The sequence below is a fragment of the Lepisma saccharinum genome, unplaced genomic scaffold (genome assembly GCF_977018435.1).
Source record: "Lepisma saccharinum unplaced genomic scaffold, izLepSacc3.1 HAP1_SCAFFOLD_93, whole genome shotgun sequence".
Classification (NCBI taxonomy): domain Eukaryota; kingdom Metazoa; phylum Arthropoda; class Insecta; order Zygentoma; family Lepismatidae; genus Lepisma; species Lepisma saccharinum.
In genome coordinates this window covers 1,445,237-1,464,481 of record NW_028142925.1, presented here as the reverse complement: position 1 = coordinate 1,464,481, position 19,245 = coordinate 1,445,237, and positions in this window count along the sequence as shown.

The following is a 19,245-nucleotide window of genomic DNA, read 5'->3' as shown; positions in this document are numbered from 1 at the left end:
TTTTCGAGTGCAATGTGCTTAACTCACAACTGTTTTTTGTACCTCAATATGTGAGTATGTAAAGTGAAAAGTTTTCAAGGATGCATAAATACCTTGTATATTTACATTTCGTAGCAAGATTTCAGAGGATTCTCTTTATTGGAGTTCATTATGCGGGATGCATTTTGACGTAGACTCCTTACTATTCGAGAAATGGATTTTTTTCGCCAAGATGGTGCGGAAATGGAGTTGCAGCAAATATGGATTGGATGAACTTTCTCTGGTGAAGGTATTCTCCTGAGTCCATTGTGCGGGAAGCACTCTGATGTCCTTGGAGAAGTGGTATGTTTCACATAAAAAGGAATCCGGACCCCAAGTGGATATAAGAACTTTATGGAATGAAATGGTATGCGTTTTTTGGATTGGAGGTTATGGTTGTACCCTGGCTAGGAGAGGATTCTGACATTAGGATGTTACTGAGCAGAAACTTTCTTTGGCAGGACAGCCTTTTCTTTTTTACAGGTTCTCTCCGCAATAAGTGTCAAGTGCAATTGAGTGGTTATTTGCCTTGTGGGTTTTCCCAAATATTTCCATATTTTTTGAACTTGGAATCTCCAGTATTTAAAGAAAAATTAGTATCCATCATAGGAATGGATTTGTATTTATATTAAAAGCGCTGGTTCGCTATTTTCATCTTTTCCTTTAGGGAAAAGTATATTCATGTCATGTTTTTATCATATATGTATATATTTGTAAGTTTATTACTTCAGTGAGATTTCATATATCTCTGTGGGTTTCTTTAAAATAATGGAGCTTTGGTGTTCATATTGTGTTGGGATAAAAAGCTTGCATCCTTCATATATCGCATTTATATTGATGGGAATTACTATTGGGCTTAAAACAAAAAAAAATGTGAAAAAAGTATAAAAACAAAAACAAAAACAACAAAAATAATAATAATGTAAACAAATTACAAACAAAAAAAAATTACGGGAAATGTGAAGTATATTATCTGCTTACAAATGATATCTAGTCATGGTATTTATGGGCAACTTTTGATGTTAGTGTTTTCACTCTTTATTCGTCATTGCTGTTATGCTTATACATTATTAGGATTGTTGCCTTGGTTTTTTTTATGACTGTTTTGTGAGGTGCCTGTGTTGATTTTTCTCGATGTAGGGGGAGGTTGTGGTGTTTGCTTATAGCTTGCATAATTTTAAAAAGCTCCACCACATCCTCCTCGTTATTCTAACAAGGAGTTTTTGCGTCATTGTGTTCTTGACGCTCGGCTCTGGTCGTCGAGCAGAGTAAATTTGGCAACACTGTTTCCCCTAGCGGAGAACTTTGTAACTAAAGGGGGAAAGCTTCGGCTGCGGGCGAAGTTTTCTCCCGAGTGTGAACAGAACGTTGCAGCTGAGGCATAGGTAGAGTAAGGAGTTTCCCTCTCCTTCTTTGGTCACGGGCGGCGGTGATCGGATCCGCATCGACATACGAATTTGACTGTGGCATTGGATTGATGTCTGGACATGGAATAACGGGGTATTATAATTCAATTTATTTCAGTTTATGTTAAAGTAAGTGACCGGTCATTTTTGTTTAGTTATGATTTGCAGGAATAGTCTTTTTGGAATTATCCGTGTTTGTAATTTAAAAACTTAGTGCATTTATTCCATGACTGACGTAACACAGTTAAAAACTCGCCACCTGATTATTGTGAAATTCGTCGATATAGGATTCCGATCACCTAAACCAAATATGACTTTATATTTATTTAACGGGTGTTTCTTGTTATAAATTTTAACGACATGTAGTAAAAAAGGGAAGTATTTGTTTTTGCCACGTTGGTTTTATTATATTGTATATACCATTAAATATATATATATTGGGAGAGATATTTTGTCAAATTGTTGGGGGAGATGTTTCTATTTGTCCAGGTGCTAATTTGTTACAATAAATGGACACTAAAAATGAAGTTGGACGTATGCAATGGTTCTTATTTTTGCGTTCATTAGCTTTCCATCTTGCTTTGATATATATATATATATATATATATATATATATATATATATATATATGTTGAGATCGTTTCAGTTTTCGTGGCTAGACGACCACGAACACGGAAACCAATATTAAATCTCGACGATTAAATCAGCTGGGCAATATATGGTATGGTGGGGATTGGTGCTCGAAGATCCACGTTAATTTTCTGAGTCAGCACAAGGGGGCCAATTATATCCGTGGTCATCGTTTTTGGATTGAATGGTGATTTTACCACGGTAGCAATAAATAGTGGAATAGAGCAAAGAGAGAAAAGGGTTGCTGTTTTTTTTAATATTTGTACAGATCTAGTTTTTTTGGATAACCAACCTTTTTGTGGCTCTATTTTTTTTTTGGCCAGTGCTGATGTGAAGTGGTCGTGGACTTACTGGTATAACAAAATCTATTTCATATTTTTGTTTAGCTTCCAAATTTATACCATTATACTAAAGGACGCGACCACGTCACAAGCATAGAGGAAGAGCTCGATGACCTAGTGATATAGAGGTGAGACAAGCTGAGAGGGGACTGACTTTTGGATTGGAGTTCAGAAGGGAGAAGTGGTCAGGAGAGCAGTGGGTCAGAAGTGAGACGACGCTCTGGTCGACAAATTGAGAAGCCAACAGAGGACTTCGTATATTCTATTCAGCCTAATTCTTCAGATAGAGAGGTAATTATCCTAACACCCAGCCATGATTCAGGTTCAAAGGTTCACAATACCCAACGAGTGACCTTTGTCTTTTCTGCAGTTTTGTTCCTTAGTGTGATTTTGTACCTTTCGCATTGCCAAGCGTTAACTCGTCATGCCAATGACGAGTGCTCTCACCAGAGGATGAATGATGAGTAATTTACATCACCCATTGATTAATTGGTTAACATTCTAGGTACTCGTAAGATCCCACGAACTTTACGGTTCGTTACGTGGTGGATTTGCTGGGGCTTCTCATGCATTTTTTCGGAAATGCGATGAGAAAATAGCTCGTTAAGTGGTGGATTTGCTGGGGTTTCTCATGCATTTTTTCGGAAATGCGATGAGAAAATAGCTCGACACGTGGTGGAGTTGCTTCGGGTCTTTTCATTTTCTTCGGAAATGAAAAGAGTTGCAGTTAATTGTTAGCCTTGAAATTTCCCTCTATCTTCATTTTGACACGTGGTGGAGATTAGCGGGCCTTTTCATTCTTTCAGAAATGAAAAGAAATTGTTAACCATTTTAGAATTCAACCGCACCCCCAAAAAATGACACGTGGTGGAGTGCTTGAGGCCTTTCCATTTTCTTCAGAAATGAAAAGAGTTTGTTATCTAGTTTTAAATTTAAACCCACCTCCAAATTTTGCTAACTTGTTTAGTTTTTTTTCATTATGTCCTTGCCATATTTCATTTTGAAAATACATAGGGATTAAAGTTTTTTTAACATTAATGGGAGAAGAATTTATATATGCCATGATAGATGTTTAGTCTAACATGAGGATGAATGCGATGAAATTTATCGACCTCAAGTCTGGGTCGGTAATCAGCGAAATGTAAAATGCGGAGGAAACGGCGCCTAGCTCCGTCGCGGTTAACCGCGTCGCGCTGGCGCTTTGGTATCAGGAGCATTCGGCATTCCGCGTGGCGTAAGTTTCGATGTCGGGTTTCAGGCAGCCACATTTTGCAAAAAATGCGGTTGGCCAGGGACGTCCGTGGACGTTTCCCTATCAATCCGCTCCTGGTAGCACCATGGCTACGACAAATTCCCACCTGGGAAATTTATACCATCCAGAATTTTAAATAAGGAATAAGGAAAAGGCATTTAGATTCGATGATTTCTTGCATTGACAGCGATTTTAGAACGTAAAAGGTAGGAAAATGTTTATATGATTCTGGATACGAAAATTATTACAACGTTGGTTATGAGGATGCAGTAAGCTATAGTAAACAGTAAACGATTTTTTATCCTTAAATATTTTAAATAATTAAAAACGTGGATTGAAAGTGGATTTCAAAGTTATTTATGAACGAGGAAAATAAATTAGAGTTTATTGACTCTGACTCGGTGGCACTATGTGCATTTGTAACGAGTCATAGCAAAGAGTATGCTTGTTTGAGTCAATATTTGGTTTTGTTATTATTAATAATTGAAATTCCTTAAAAGTTTAATTTAAATTTGGTTTAAATCCGACCGTAACTTGTAAATTATTTAGAATGCTTGAACTATAACTGCTAAGATTATTGCAACGAGGATATTACATTTATATATATATATAGTTTTGGGAACGAATAAGGCCCCGAGGACCACTCATTTATATTCTTAATGGCTGAAGTCTCCTAGCACCTCATGAAGGGAGCTTAGATTAAGGAGATAGTCAAGTTTATACGAAATAGTCACTTGCCTTATGTTACCTTAACTTACTAATACATTGCCTGAAAATTTTAATTCATGTTAATATGTAAAGAGACGAAACGCTAATTATATTCCTCGACACGCTGTACAAATGGGTGTACCGTGATTTAGGATATAAACCGCCCGATTAATTAAAAGTTCTTGTTGAGAAGTAATAGATGTATAAATAGGCTGCAGTGACGAGAGATGTCCGTACACAGGTAAGAAGTAGTGACGAGAATGAGTCCGTACACATATATACATATACTTATATGCTTTAAGCAAAGTTAGGCACAGCCAACTTATTTTGAATAACTAGAAGATAATTAGGAGCACTTTCACGGCATGGACGTTTCTCACATATTAATGAGATTTTTTTATTATTATATATTTATATTTTTTTCTGTCCGAAATATTGTTTTGTTTGACAGTTGAATATTTATCCTTAGCACGTTGTAGCTTCGAATATTAAAAACTTTGAAATGTAGATTGTGTAAAATTTTAAAATATAAATATTGCAAATTTTGCTCCAAGAACGGCATTTATTAAAGTGAAACAGGTCTAATATTTTAAATCCACTCGCGTGACATAATAATAATTTATAATAAAAATGGCACTAATAATATTAAAGGTTAAATAAAAGCAGACTTATTATTTAATAATGTGCCTCAGGCACAAAATTTGTTTGCAATATTTAAAAATACTAGCTCAGCGATGAACATCACTAGAATTTTATAGTTATTTTCAGAAGAAGGTATATAATTATATTAGCAAAGTTTATTTTAAGCGCCAGTTATGAGAATATTTATTTTATATGAATATGTAGACGTCGACGTCAAGATTTTTTGCGCCCCAATAACAAGTATTTTCCTTCGGATATTGGATTGCAACCGAAATCCGGGAAATGCATTCTGCCATCGAAGAATTATATATAATAATTATTATTTTATTTCAGGTAGTCAGGAGTAAATCAGTCTCAATTTTTTCCAATAGTACGATTCGATTGATTTTAAGTATTTAAAAATAAAGATAACACCTGAAATTAAATAAGATAAGTTTGCAGTAAAATTTAAAATAAGATAAGTTAAACAGTGCTAAAAATTTAGAGAATAAATCAATTATATCAAATAAATAAATTAAGCAGATAAATTGAGCCTAGAATCAGAAATAATTTAGTTGAGTTAAAATACTTACTAATTTAAATTTGGCAGGCTTAAAGTACGTGTTAGTTTTGAAGAACTGTTTGTTTTGTTGCCTAAGCAACATGAAAATCATTGCGATTTTAGTTATTTTAAACGGATTTCTTCCATACGTAAAAGCTTCGAAGTTTATTTATCTGTTGAACAAGTCCTTTGACTATTATTATAATATTATTACGAGTTCATTATTAACAACATTTATTATTAGTATTTTTATAATATTCATAATTTGTTACTGTCAATGTCAACGCAAGAAATCTATTACTTATGACCATGAGTGTACCAACGAATTAGCGTTAAGTCAACTTAATAATGATTCACCGTCAATTGACCAGATTTACGACGACGTTGCATCGATTGTTGAAGTGGTACCATTTAAAACGAGTCACCCGCCAATTCCCCCACCCTTTCCTCCGTCAGTTATTATTCAACCCCGTGTACAAGAAAAAGTTCAAGATTCATCCCGAAATATTTTAATCACCAAAGACGACGTTTTAGATTTGCCGAAGAACATTGTATCTGTTAAAGATAGAGTTCAGAAGTTTGCCGTAAGCAAGGGAACAAGATTTGTTCAAAACAGCCGCAAAATTGAGAGTGAAATCACTATTTCACCCTGTGTCCAGCCAATTGTAAAAGTTAAAGATTTATTTATACATCAGTCAACAGCAAAAGTCGAGAAAGTTCCAAGTTTCACTCTAAAAGGAGAAAGTAAGCCAAATTCTCAGGTTTTCGAACCTGTTGTATCTTTTACCGATCATATTTTTTACGATTATACGTTTGCCTAGAATTTTTATTATATTCATTACGTTTTAAATTTTAAGTTATAATCCATTTTTTTAGGTCTGATTGTATTTTATGCAAGGTTTATTAGTTTTTTATTTTGGTAGCACCTTCCCAAGTTTTGTTATTGTATGATCACGGAAGTGTTCGAGTTTAATAAACACGCTGTCGCAGCGCCACGATTTTTTCTCTCTCTCCATCCCACCTACGACGTCATTTCAAAGTCCTTGACTTCATTTAGATTCTCGCAGCTCTTACTAAACCTTGATCGTAGGAATTTAAAGTTTTGTCAACATTAACGCGTCACCCAGCGGGTCAGCGAATCATAGCGCTCCTTTTTCTTCCTCCGTCCGTTATAAGGTTATCGTCCAAACATCGTTGCTCGATATTCTTTTGTCCGCTATTCCGACGGAACCCGAACTGACCCGAAGATGTTGCCCGAACACACGGCAACTATCCCCTTGCCTTGCTTTGAAGCCTCCAAGCTACGCCGGAATGCAACGCTAAGCAGAAATACATCGCCGCTGAATTTACAAATTCCTTTCTCCGCGATGAAGCTCTCCCAAGTACTTTGAGCACGTTAGAAGCTCAGAAAGATTTAACATGGAATTACTATGAAAACTTTAGACTCTGCATATTTTTACGAACCAGTGGCGTTCGCTCATTAAATTTTCATGGGACCAGTTTAGTTAAGGATATAGCCATCAGAATTTGATTTTCACGATAAAATTTCATATCAACAATGTTAGGGATATTTTGTTCTACATAGATAAATTTTGCCATAAAACGTCGCATTTATGCACTTAAGATTAATCTCGCAAAATTTTCCCGTTTAGTATACAGATATTTATAATTAGTCCATTTTTTGGGAAATCGACTTGCATTTGATTAAAATCAGGATAAAGCCAAACGAAATTTCGATTGAAATGAGGGAAATTTTTATAAAAGGGCAATTTTAGCATTTTATGCACATAGAGTAATCAAAATTGTTAGCAACATACCCGGGCTAACCCTCGGTGATTAGCACAGGCATGTGCAGCAAAAGTCGCCACGGCACCGTTAGCCTTTCCAAATTTTAACAGCATGCTTTACCACAAATGTTATAATTTGAGAAATTATTATTATTATTATTTATTATTAGGAAATTTAGCTTACTTACCCAATTTGCACCTTATTTGACGATGCAGCAATGAATTCATTACTTCTTATTGATTAACTTCATGTTAATTTTAGTACAGTAGGTAATAACTAGTAATTTGTATTTATATTTTAATATATTGCATAACTATTCTCGATCTATTTTTTTGGACAAACCTAAGGGATTGACACACCATTCTTACATGAGTTAAGTATGCGGACTCGAGAAGTTTTGAGTGGGTTAATTTCTTTTGTTTAAAGAAAATGTGGAATTGAGAAAGTTTCTTATTATCCTTATTGTGTTTAAAATTTGAATTTCACTCTTTTCATTCCCTGATGCTATATTTGTTACCGCCTGGAGTTTCAACGAAAGTCAGAAGGAGCATTTACTGAATTTTTTGTTTTACATTGCATAATATGAACCACGGCAAATTGCACCGGCCTATCTTTTATGAGGAGGCCATGAGAGGCTTGCCAAAGCAACCTCTTAGGACGCTAATAGCTTGCTTTGCGCAACTCGAATTTTATATATTTTTTTTAAGGGTTCTAAACATAATTTTTTAAAAATTTAAGCAGAATTCAGAACATGCTTGCAACACTTACCTTTGTTTATTAATTCTAAATTTTGTAATTTTGAAGTGAAATCTATTACTGACAATAAATTATTTCACTTTATCAGAACACGTAATGGTATTTTAATATCAGGCTCAGGTTAATTTATTGTCATTCAGAATTTGAATAATAATTTGAACACCCACAGATCAATTCAGATTAACGAGGGGCAATCTATATTTTTTAACTATCAGGATTTTTCTCAGATTATTGTGAATCAACAAATTTTACATACCAGAATTTTAGCTTTTGAACACGTAAAAATGAAGGAAGTTGAATTACCACTTAATATTCCCAAGAATTTATTTGATTTCACTATTCCCCAATGGACTCCGCTTGAACTTGCCTTAAAGCAATTTAATCAATCTATTAGTAAGGGCATTTCATTTCAGGAATTAGTTTTAAACCCTTTGCCCATGTCTATATTAGTTTTTATTATTTGGAATTTATTACTAACTACAGCACTTTTTTATTATTTTTATAAGCACCGTCAACTGGCACCACAGGTTCATTCAGAGCAGCACAGTAATGATTTATAATTTAAGGCAACACATCAATCATGGACATTAATATTTTAATTACGGTTGTATATTTTATTTAAATTTTCCTTATTTATTTTCAAAGAGTTATGGCAGTTATTTAATCAATTTATTTTAATCTTATTTTATTTTGATGAGGCAATTTAATTTAATTTAATTTTAAGAAAAGACAATGGAATGAGTTTGCTCTTGTGTGCATAACCGAGAATTAAAAGCACCTATCCTACGCAGTTTCCTTTCATTCTTATAATTTTCCTCTTATTTAATCTAACCTGTCTATACGGAACAACGTGGACGATCAATGCCTACACCAATCATGGGCATTTTTTATGAAGGACCTCCGCAGAGGCCGTCAACTACCATGCAGAGAGACCCGTCACCAACAACTTGAGGGAGGCATGCAGACATTTTTAAGTTATACTACAGTAGGACTACATTTTTACTAGGGAGACTGTATTCAACCATGAATTTCCAGTTTAGTGGATTACAGACTATCAACGACACCTAGTGAGGGAACTAGATAAAATTTCCCTCCACACTGTTTGCAGTTGGGACAACTTTTCCCCATCTCCCAAGTTCTACGGGTAATTTATTACACATTTTACATTGCCCCAAACTAAGTCAAGCAGACAAGCGATACAAAGAAGAAAAGAAGCAGAGAAACATATTTCCCAAAAGCAGAAGTCTTGGTCACAACAATAATTACAGAATTTTTGTTCAAATTGTGCTACAGTGTTTTTCCACGCATACACATGCAAGCTCATACCATGTGTACTTATGTGGATATTTACCGTGCATTATGGGAAACAATACTTTTCCATAGCCCTTCTTCACATGTTCAGTTCCGTACCATGCATGCTAGCCAGTTTTTTACATGCATTATAGTTCAGATCATACTACAAGGAGGCGACAAGCTCCAGTTGTGTCATTTAACCAGCGCTAGCAACAACTAGTGTATATTTTTTTTAAAAAAAGAAATTTTCACAACGGATAACCAACCGTACATGCAAGCAATAACAAGCATAACTACAGCACTTTCGAACATTTGAAGAAGTATGCTTTAGTGCCAATGTTTTATGCAAATGTTTCTTCCAAGGAGTTATTTTTGTTTCACAAACATGGGACATAGTAAGCAACACATTTGTACACCGGACATTTCTCTGATGTTTACAATCAGAGCAGACAGTTGGTGGACACTTGCAAGATATTTTTTTTCCCTTTCTTTTAAACATTAGTATCTACAAGGCTATACTACAGTGTACATAATAACATAGGCAAGGAAATCGAACGTTATATTAGGTTTTTATTTGCCTGCGACAGTTATTCAGTGTAAATAATTATGTGCATCGAATATTTTATAATCATACATCGGAAGACGCAAGATAGCCAGTGACAGTATATATATTTGAAGAAGCTTATTTGGCTTCCAACGAAGGGAAGATTTGATATAAACAGTGCATACCAATATTTTCCTTTTGTTTGGTCATAAGTGAAGTGGCTATACATTCAGCAAAACGTATTACATTTTGGTGTACCAAGGCTTTTTACATGCAGAAATAATGAGATGTGTATATAGTGATAATGTTACAACGAACATTTGTTTCCCTTAGATTTCAATGCTACGTATTACGAGTATTTCCTCATATATGCTTTACATATTTATTTACAATTTTACTTACATATTTGACAATCCACGCTTTTGTGTACTTACTTTTTTTGTTTTCACAATGTATTTGAAGGGTCCACATCGAGTTCCAATGTACAGAAACATTGTGAACTATGGTTTTCCTTACGAAAACACTCCGGCCATTTGCAGGTCTTGTTTACATGGGAAGCCAAGCCTGGCACAGACTAATGACCGTGCGCTCATGACTCGTAGCAATGAGCAATTCTACATCAAAACATTTACGTACGCACAATTCCGTTACATCACAAGTTATATCATTAAATGACATGAACTTTTGTAATTACTAGTCATATAATGATACATAATATTGTTTTTATATCATATAGACGTGCGTATTTGTTATTATCAATTGTAATGTTTTAGGGAATGGAATAGATTTTTTTTCTTTTTGGGGTTAGGAAAACAAGAGAAAGCTATGTTTTGTTGGTTTTATATTTTTTTATATTTGGTTTTTCTAAGAAAATATATGGAATTGGCGAACCTGGGTCATGTCAAGCTTTGCATTTGACTTTTAAATTTTCAACATGGAAAATTTTCTCCACGGCGGTAGAACGTATCAATCCCTAAGATTATATGTTTATTTTATTAAGTCTCTCTGAATGCTTCACGTTGACCAGGGCATTCACTTGTTTTTCTCAGTTGTCTCAGCTTCTGAGGCATGTATACAATGCACAGTGTTGCGCTATGCAAACCTCCTGAGCATTCAGGAAACAGGTAGTTTCTTCTGGTTATAGAGTCAGCGGTTTGCATGGTGGGAATTAAAAAACACGATTCAGCATAGAGGAAGAGCTCGATGACCTAGAGAGGTGAGACAAGCTGAGATGGGACTGACTTTTGGATTGGAGTTCAGAAGGGAGAAGTGGTCAGGACAGCAGTGGGTCAGAAGTGAGACGACGCTCTGGTCGACAAATTGCGAAGCCAACAGAGGACTTCGTATATTCTATTCAGCCTAATTCTTCAGATAGACAGGTAATTATCCTAACACCCAGCCATGATTCAGGTTCAAAGGTTCACAAAACCCAACGAGTGACCATTGTCTTTTCTGCAGTTTAGTTCCTTAGTGTGATTTTGTACCTTTCGCATTGCCAAGCGTTAACTCGTCATGCCAATGACGAGTGCTCTCACCAGAGGATGAATGATGAGTAATTTACATCACCCATTGATTAATTGGTTAACATTCTAGGTACTCGTAAGATCCCACGAACTTTACGGTTCGTTACGATTTTACCATTTTTTGGAAATTGCTTTTTTTTTTAAAAAAAAAAGTGAGACCTTTTATACGAGTTTAGCATGACATTACATTTAAGTATATATTTCATACATATGCATTTTAAAGGCAGGTGCTTGAAATATTAGTTTTTTCCTCTGAAAATGCCAACATACGAAAGGGGGGCCCCATATTTAGACCTTTTCCTTTACATGTATGTACAAGCAAAAGTATCGGGACAGAGACGAGTGGATGGAGGAAAATCACATGTTGCAAGTAGGTATTGGTGCGGAAACTGCAATGAATGGGGTGTGGCCATATTGGCATGCATCTTGGATTCCTCCAAATTGGATGTCACAATATTTTCAAATGGAAAGGGGTATGACACATCAATTTATGACACATTTATGACACATTTGCTACATTTGACTGCAAAAAATGACATTTGCCTCAAAGGATTTTTTACTGCATTTGTGTGGGTAACTGTACACATGGACGTCCGCTGGGTTTTTTCCAGGGAGGGGCAAGGAAGGTATTTTTTCCAGGGGGGGCCAACATGGTATATTTTCCCCAATAATAGTGTTCATCCCTCAAGAAACATTGCTTATATTTGAATTTATCATGTTCGTGCAATAATTAACACACATTATTGTGGCTGAAATTAAATTATATGTGTGAAATATGTAATTTTTGTATGACTTTCATTTTCCAGGGGGGCCACGGCCCTCCTTGCCCCCCTTCCGGACGCCCATGACTGTACACTGCAAATTACAGAGAGCATGAACAACAAAACATGACATTGACTTACAGAATTCCTCAAATCAGGTGCTCACAGTGCTTCCCGTCGAATGTCTGACAATATTCCAAACAATCGTAAAAACTGCAAAGTGCACGTTGTAGCATATCCCGAGAAAGTCCTCTTGTTTCGTCCACAATGCGATTCCGCAGATCATTCAGGGAGTGTGGTTTGGTGCGATACACTTTGTCATTCATGTGCCCCCTAGAAAGTTATCCAGGGGTGATAGATCGGAAGATCTTTCAGGGCATTCGATCATACCTCGACTTCCAATCCATAGTTGTGGAACGGTTTCATGTAAGTATTGTCGAACATCCCGGCCATAGTGTTGCAACGCTCCGTTCTGTTGGAACGAAACACGATTAAAGTCCTGTGTGGACGCTTTGATGTCAGGGACAATCTGTTCAGTAAGCATTGTCAAATAATTCTCACTTGCCAGATTGCCGTCAATGGAGAAGGGGCCAAGAATGATGCCTCCCATCATTCCTTCCCAAACATTCAGGTTCTGCGGATACTGGGTATGATGTTCCATCATCCAATGCGGGTTTTCGTCGCTCCAATAGTGACAGTTATGTCGGTTAACCTTCACGTTTAACATAAATGTCGCTTTATCAGAGAATACAATGTCATTGAGGTGAATACTATCGTTATCGATATTTCGCATCATTACTTCGCAAAGTTCAATACGGCGAGCAAAGTCATCTTCCGTCAGTTCTTACACTAAATTCACTTTCTAGAGTTTAAACATAATGCGCACTAAAATTCTTCACACTGAACTCTGGGAAATGTCCAGGGTGTTGGCAACGTTGGTTGTCGATGTATGGGGATTTTCCACAAAGTAAAACATCCCAAGAAACTGCTTCCTTGCTACACGATATCGGCCTTTCTGATCACACACGGTCGTTAACACTTCCACTTGCTGCAAAACGTCGAGTGGTTCTTTCGACGCTTGACTTCGAAATTGGTTTACGTTCAGGGAATGTAGCATTATGTAACTGTCGCACATCAGTATATGATCGCTTGCGATCACCATGGCCACGCATGATTAATAACGTAATACGTTCTCGTTCACTGAGCTCCATTTTGACCACTGACAGGGACACAAATCTCCTTCCTTTCTCTCAACACTCACCAACATAAGCGACATGCAGAACGTTCGCAAGGACGATAACAACTGCAATTGACCTTCGAGGAAGTTTACTATAATCTACGAAGGATGTGTACAGGTAGAGTCCATATCCAAACAAACGCTGTTATTGCTGCCCGTGGAAGGGAAAGTAAAACAAATACGTACCTGATGCTCTTAATTCGTCGAATAGGATTATTAGCTACAAAGAGTATGTTACTCTGTTGTATGGAAGGTTTGTTTAAACTGGAATTCTATAATTCGGTAATTTGCGATATTATTTTGTTTTTAACAAACTATCAAAAGAACCCGGGGAAATGACTAAAGGCAGGAAAAGAAGAGACGAAGAGAAGTAGAAGTCACGCCCTCGAGGTAAGGTACCTGGGGGATCTGAGGAAAACCGATCTCCCGATCTATCACGCCTGGATTACTTTCTAGGGGCCACATAAAGGTCAAAGTCTATCGAACCAATCCACACTCCCGAATGATATACAGAATCGCACTGTGGACGAAACAAGAGAACTTTCTCGGGATATGCTACAACGTGCACTTTGCAGCTTTTCCGATTGGTTGGCGTATTGTCAGACAGTCGACGGGAAACAGTTCAAGCACTTGCTTTGAGGCATTCTGTAAGTCAATGTCATGTTTTGTTGTCCATGCTCTCTGTAATTTGCAGTGTACAGTTACCCACACGAATACAGTAAACAATTCCTTGAGACAAACCTCATTTTTTGCAGTCAAACGTAGCACACCCTATCTCTTCCACGAATGGCGATAGGTCCAAAATGAGTTCGGATTGACGTTTGTGGGACGATTCTAGCCTAAATTGATGTGTCATACATACCCCTTTTAATTTGAAAATATTGAGTGACATCCAATATGGCGGAATTCAAAATGGGCCCCCCCATTCATTGCAGTTTCCGCAGCAATACCCACTTGCAACATGTGATTCTCCTCCATCCACGCGTCTCGTTATTACTGGCCTGTCCCGATACTTTTACCTAATCCTGTATATTGATGAAGGAATTGGGAGCATAAAAGTCGAAACATTAATTTGCCTCAAACATCGCTCAGAAGCTCGCAAGTTGAACGCTCATTCACCCCACATTCCACCGGATGCAGAGCCGAGCAACAAGAATTTTCCACAAGGCAACGGCCCTCGCCAGCGGTGAGTGCACCTCCACTGTAAATTTCTATCTGCATCCAGGGATACCCCAGGTGCACAGTGGAGGTGCAAAGTCCACCAACCTATGACTCAAATCCAATGTATAAAACCGCTGGAGACAGTAAATCGATCTCTCACTTCGCTCCAATATCACCACCAAACTGATCGACGAGAAAAGGACGACGGCCTGCTGAGAGATCGCGACACTACGAGGCGGCAACAAGCGAGAAGTCCATAGCAGTCCGGATTAAGCCAACCGAAGAATCTGCAAGAATAAAACAAGTCGCCGAATTGCCTGCCGTCTCTTATCGTCATCTTCGATCTCTCCAGCGGACACCTGTCACCGTCGCCGACGCCAGAAGCCGAGGGCCAGACCAACAGCAAGGGGTGAGTAGCGTTCAACAACACAGGCTCCCAACAATCCTTCATCAGCCTCCTTAAGGGTAGAGGTGGTTAGCCAAGTCAAACTTAAGACCTATTGTATTTATCTGAGCTACGTCCCGGCGTGACTCGATCCCGTACCTTACCCGACGTCACGCTACATGGTGGAGATAGCCGGCTCCACTCCGTGGAATAGCATAAAATTCTATTTTTTTTACGTCACTCAAAACCCCATAATGTAAAATCCCCGCCGCACACAGCAGCAACCCTAGAAGTTCTTCTTTTTCGATAATACACTTCGTATTATAAACTCCCCACTCGTAAAATTTCTCTTCCGCTCACTATCCTTCATTTCTTGTGAATAAGTGCATAAAAATTCCCCCTCCCTAAATTCGCATGAACGAATCCCAAATTATTCTTCACGAAGAGCTAGACCGTTCTCTTGACCAGATTCTCTCCTTAGCCTCCGCTATTAATTCCCCCGCTCCTTCCCCCAGAATAACCAGATCCAAGGCTCAACATCCCGATTATCCCCAGTTTCTAGGTGGTCTAGAAACACCCAAACGAAAAAAGAAACACCCAGAACCCCAAACCAGTACACCTAAAACTAACACCCCTACCACCATCAATCCATCCCCGTCAAGAATGTCAGTAAATATACCCCATGGTTTATACCCCGCCCCCTTCACAGGAAAAAACCCTCAAGAAGTTGAGCAGTTTTTTGAAAAGTTCGATAGTATTGCGGGCGCTTTGGCGTGGGAGGAAAATAAAAAACGCGAAATGTTGCCATTGTTCCTCGCAGACATAGCGCTCACATTTTTGAACGATCTCAAGAAGCAGCCAAACTTCAACACCCTCACCTTTCCTCAAATCAAGAAAGAATTAATTTCATTATTTAAAGGCAGTCACTTAGTCAGCATGCCTATCCAAATTTTATTAGAGACAAAGCAGGAAATTAACCAACCCATTCATGATTACGTAATTCGTAAGAAAAATCTCGTCCTTCAATTCTTCCCGCAAGCGACGAACCCTCAAATCCTTTCTTATGTTGTGTCGGGACTTCGATCTAAACACATCGCTGCGATAGGAGACAAAGAGTTCACCGACACAAGTTCTCTTATTGCACATCTGCAGAATCAAGAAATGCAAGACATGCTGATTCAAGCTAGACGCAATGAGGAACAAAGTGAAGCGATGAAACTGATAGATGCCGCCAAGTACATGCACTCGATTTACGCAACAGCTTCCCCTCAGTTTCCCAGCTGTACGCAACCACAGGTCAGCAACACGCATCCTTTCCCCACACCTCAGCCTGCTTCGTCATTTGTGACGTATTCCCCCCTACCCCCCTCCCGCAGATCTCTCAAGCTCCATACAACTTTCTTCCGCAGCAACCTTATCAAGCAACAGCAGCACTCCCGACCAACTCGTGGCAGGTCCAAACCACGCCCACAGCCCCTCCAGTCAAGCTCCAAACACGCAGTCCGCTAGTTCTCCCAGCACTGCCGTTTCCCAGTCTTGCAACGCAATTTTGCCATCTGGCGGTTCAACAGCGAACCAACTAGATTCAGTCACAAATCAATTGCAAACCTTAACATTAGAAAATAAAGTTGAAGCGTTGTGTCACACTGTCCAGAACCTGGCAGATCAAATACAATCAAATAACAGTAATCAATTTCACACCCGGCCTACTTTTTACGGCCAGGGGAATGGCAATCGCAGAGGTTCTACTCGCGGCACGAGACGTAATTTCAGATCTCGAGGTGGAAATAATAATTCAGACGGGGGGCGACAAAATTCACAGTTTTCGCAATGCCAGATCTGTTTCCGTTCAAATCACTCTACCAGGGACTGTTTTTATAATCCAAACAATGAAAACAAGGGCGATTTAAACTGAAAAACCGTGTGAATCGATGGGACGGATCCACACGCAAGACAAAATTTGACACAGTTCCTATCCTTGAAAAAAACAACCTATTCTTCATTCAAGCTCATGTAAATAATAACCCCTAGAAATTATGATTGACAACGCAAGCCAGATTAGTATTTGTCCTCAGCATTTAATTCCACCTAATGCAAAGAAAATTCAAATGCACAGCATTATTAAAGGCGTCACAGGTAACAGACTTCCTATCTCAGAAATTGTAATACTCCCCCTCCACATAGGAAGATATAGGTACTCCCACCCTTTTAGAGTTGTGCAATCCAAAGAATTACCTCCTCTCCTTGGCAATGACTTCTTGAAGACACAAAATTGTGACATTTCACTTAGTACTAACCTGTTAACTCTAAGACGCTTAGGCCATATTCCGAACTATAACCTTCCCACAAAATCACACACCTACACCATCCCTGATGTAATTTTTTCTAAACTACATCCTACTAGCAACCAACACAGTTTAGTAACAATCCCAGAAAATGTAACCCTAAAACCTAGAACCCGAACATATGTTCCAGTTCCATCACTCCCCCCTCCCCCACAATATCCTACTCACACCCTCTCAGGAAACACTCCTTACATACAATATCCTCATACCCCATGCTCTCCTTAACACTTCTTCCCCTCTGTTACTAATTCATAACCCCTCAGAGAAACCAGTCACTCTCAAATCCAACACCCCACTTGGCCAAGCAACCCCATGTGACATTCTAGTAAACATGTAGCCAGCAGACCACAGGCAGCCTGCAGCCCAGCATACCACCAGCGGTCAGCATTCCAGCTGCACATGCAGCCAGACCCGTGCAGTACCAGCTATACCGACAGCTCCAACTTTTTTTTTTATTTTATTTTTACACATTATTATATACAGGGTTTTTATTTTTCTTTACTCAATGTACCTTCAATTATTATTTCAAATATACTCTCCATAACCATCTCTACTCTGCTTCGTAACCACTCACAGTGAATACATCTTGGCCAGGGGAATGATGAAGGAATTGGGAGCATAAAAGTCGAAACATTAATTTGCCTCAAACATCGCTCAGAAGCTCGCAAGTTGAACGCTCATTCACCCCACATTCCACCGGATGCAGAGCCGAGCAACAAGAATTTTCCACTCGGCTCTGCACAGTCAGCAAGGCAACGGCCCTCGCCAGCGGTGAGTGCACCTCCACTGTAAATTTCTATCTGCATCCAGGGATACCCCAGGTGCACAGTGGAGGTGCAAAGTCCACCAACCTATGACTCAAATCCAATGTATAAAACCGCTGGAGACAGTAAATCGATCTCTCACTTCGCTCCAATATCACCACCAAACTGATCGACGAGAAAAGGACGACGGCCTGCTGAGAGATCGCGACACTACGAGGCGGCAACAAGCGAGAAGTCCATAGCAGTCCGGATTAAGCCAACCGAAGAATCTGCAAGAATAAAACAAGTCGCCGAATTGCCTGCCGTCTCTTATCGTCATCTTCGATCTCTCCAGCGGACACCTGTCACCGTCGCCGACGCCAGAAGCCGAGGGCCAGACCAACAGCAAGGGGTGAGTAGCGTTCAACAACACAGGCTCCCAACAATCCTTCATCAGCCTCCTTAAGGGTAGAGGTGGTTAGCCAAGTCAAACTTAAGACCTATTGTATTTATCTGAGCTACGTCCCGGCGTGACTCGATCCCGTACCTTACCCGACGTCACGCTACAATATATATATGTATATATATATATATACACACACAATCACGTAACATTACTTAAATACTTACATAATCAATCCATCGGCTTCATAACTTATCAGGTCACCAGTTCGATTAGCTTCCAGAGCAAGAAACTCATGTATTTTCTTTTATGATAGGAAACACAATACAATGCCCTAAGTTCTAATACTAGGCTTTTCCGCTTCGGTCGTTCATTTTACTTTTACGAATTGTTTATACATTATATTTTTATTTATAATTTCCCTGATACCAATAAATTTGTTGTCGCCTTGTAAGCTAAGGGTTCGGTCGTCGGTGGAGGCACATTGCACAGTGATTCGTATCTCACTTTAAATTCTAGGTCCAGTCCTAAGAAGCCTATATGAACAAAAAGTTGACGTAATTCACATTTTTTTCCACGGTGTTTTATACATTTTAGCAAACCCGGAAGGGTGCGCTTATAGGTGGAATAGAATGACGAGAGTTCTTGGAGGACTGGACACGAATAGGTACGCCGTGCACGTGATTGGTTGACGAGAACATGTCACATCCCTGGAACCACTAGGAAGATTAAGTTAAATACTGCGCGTGATACAGAGGCAAAAATGGC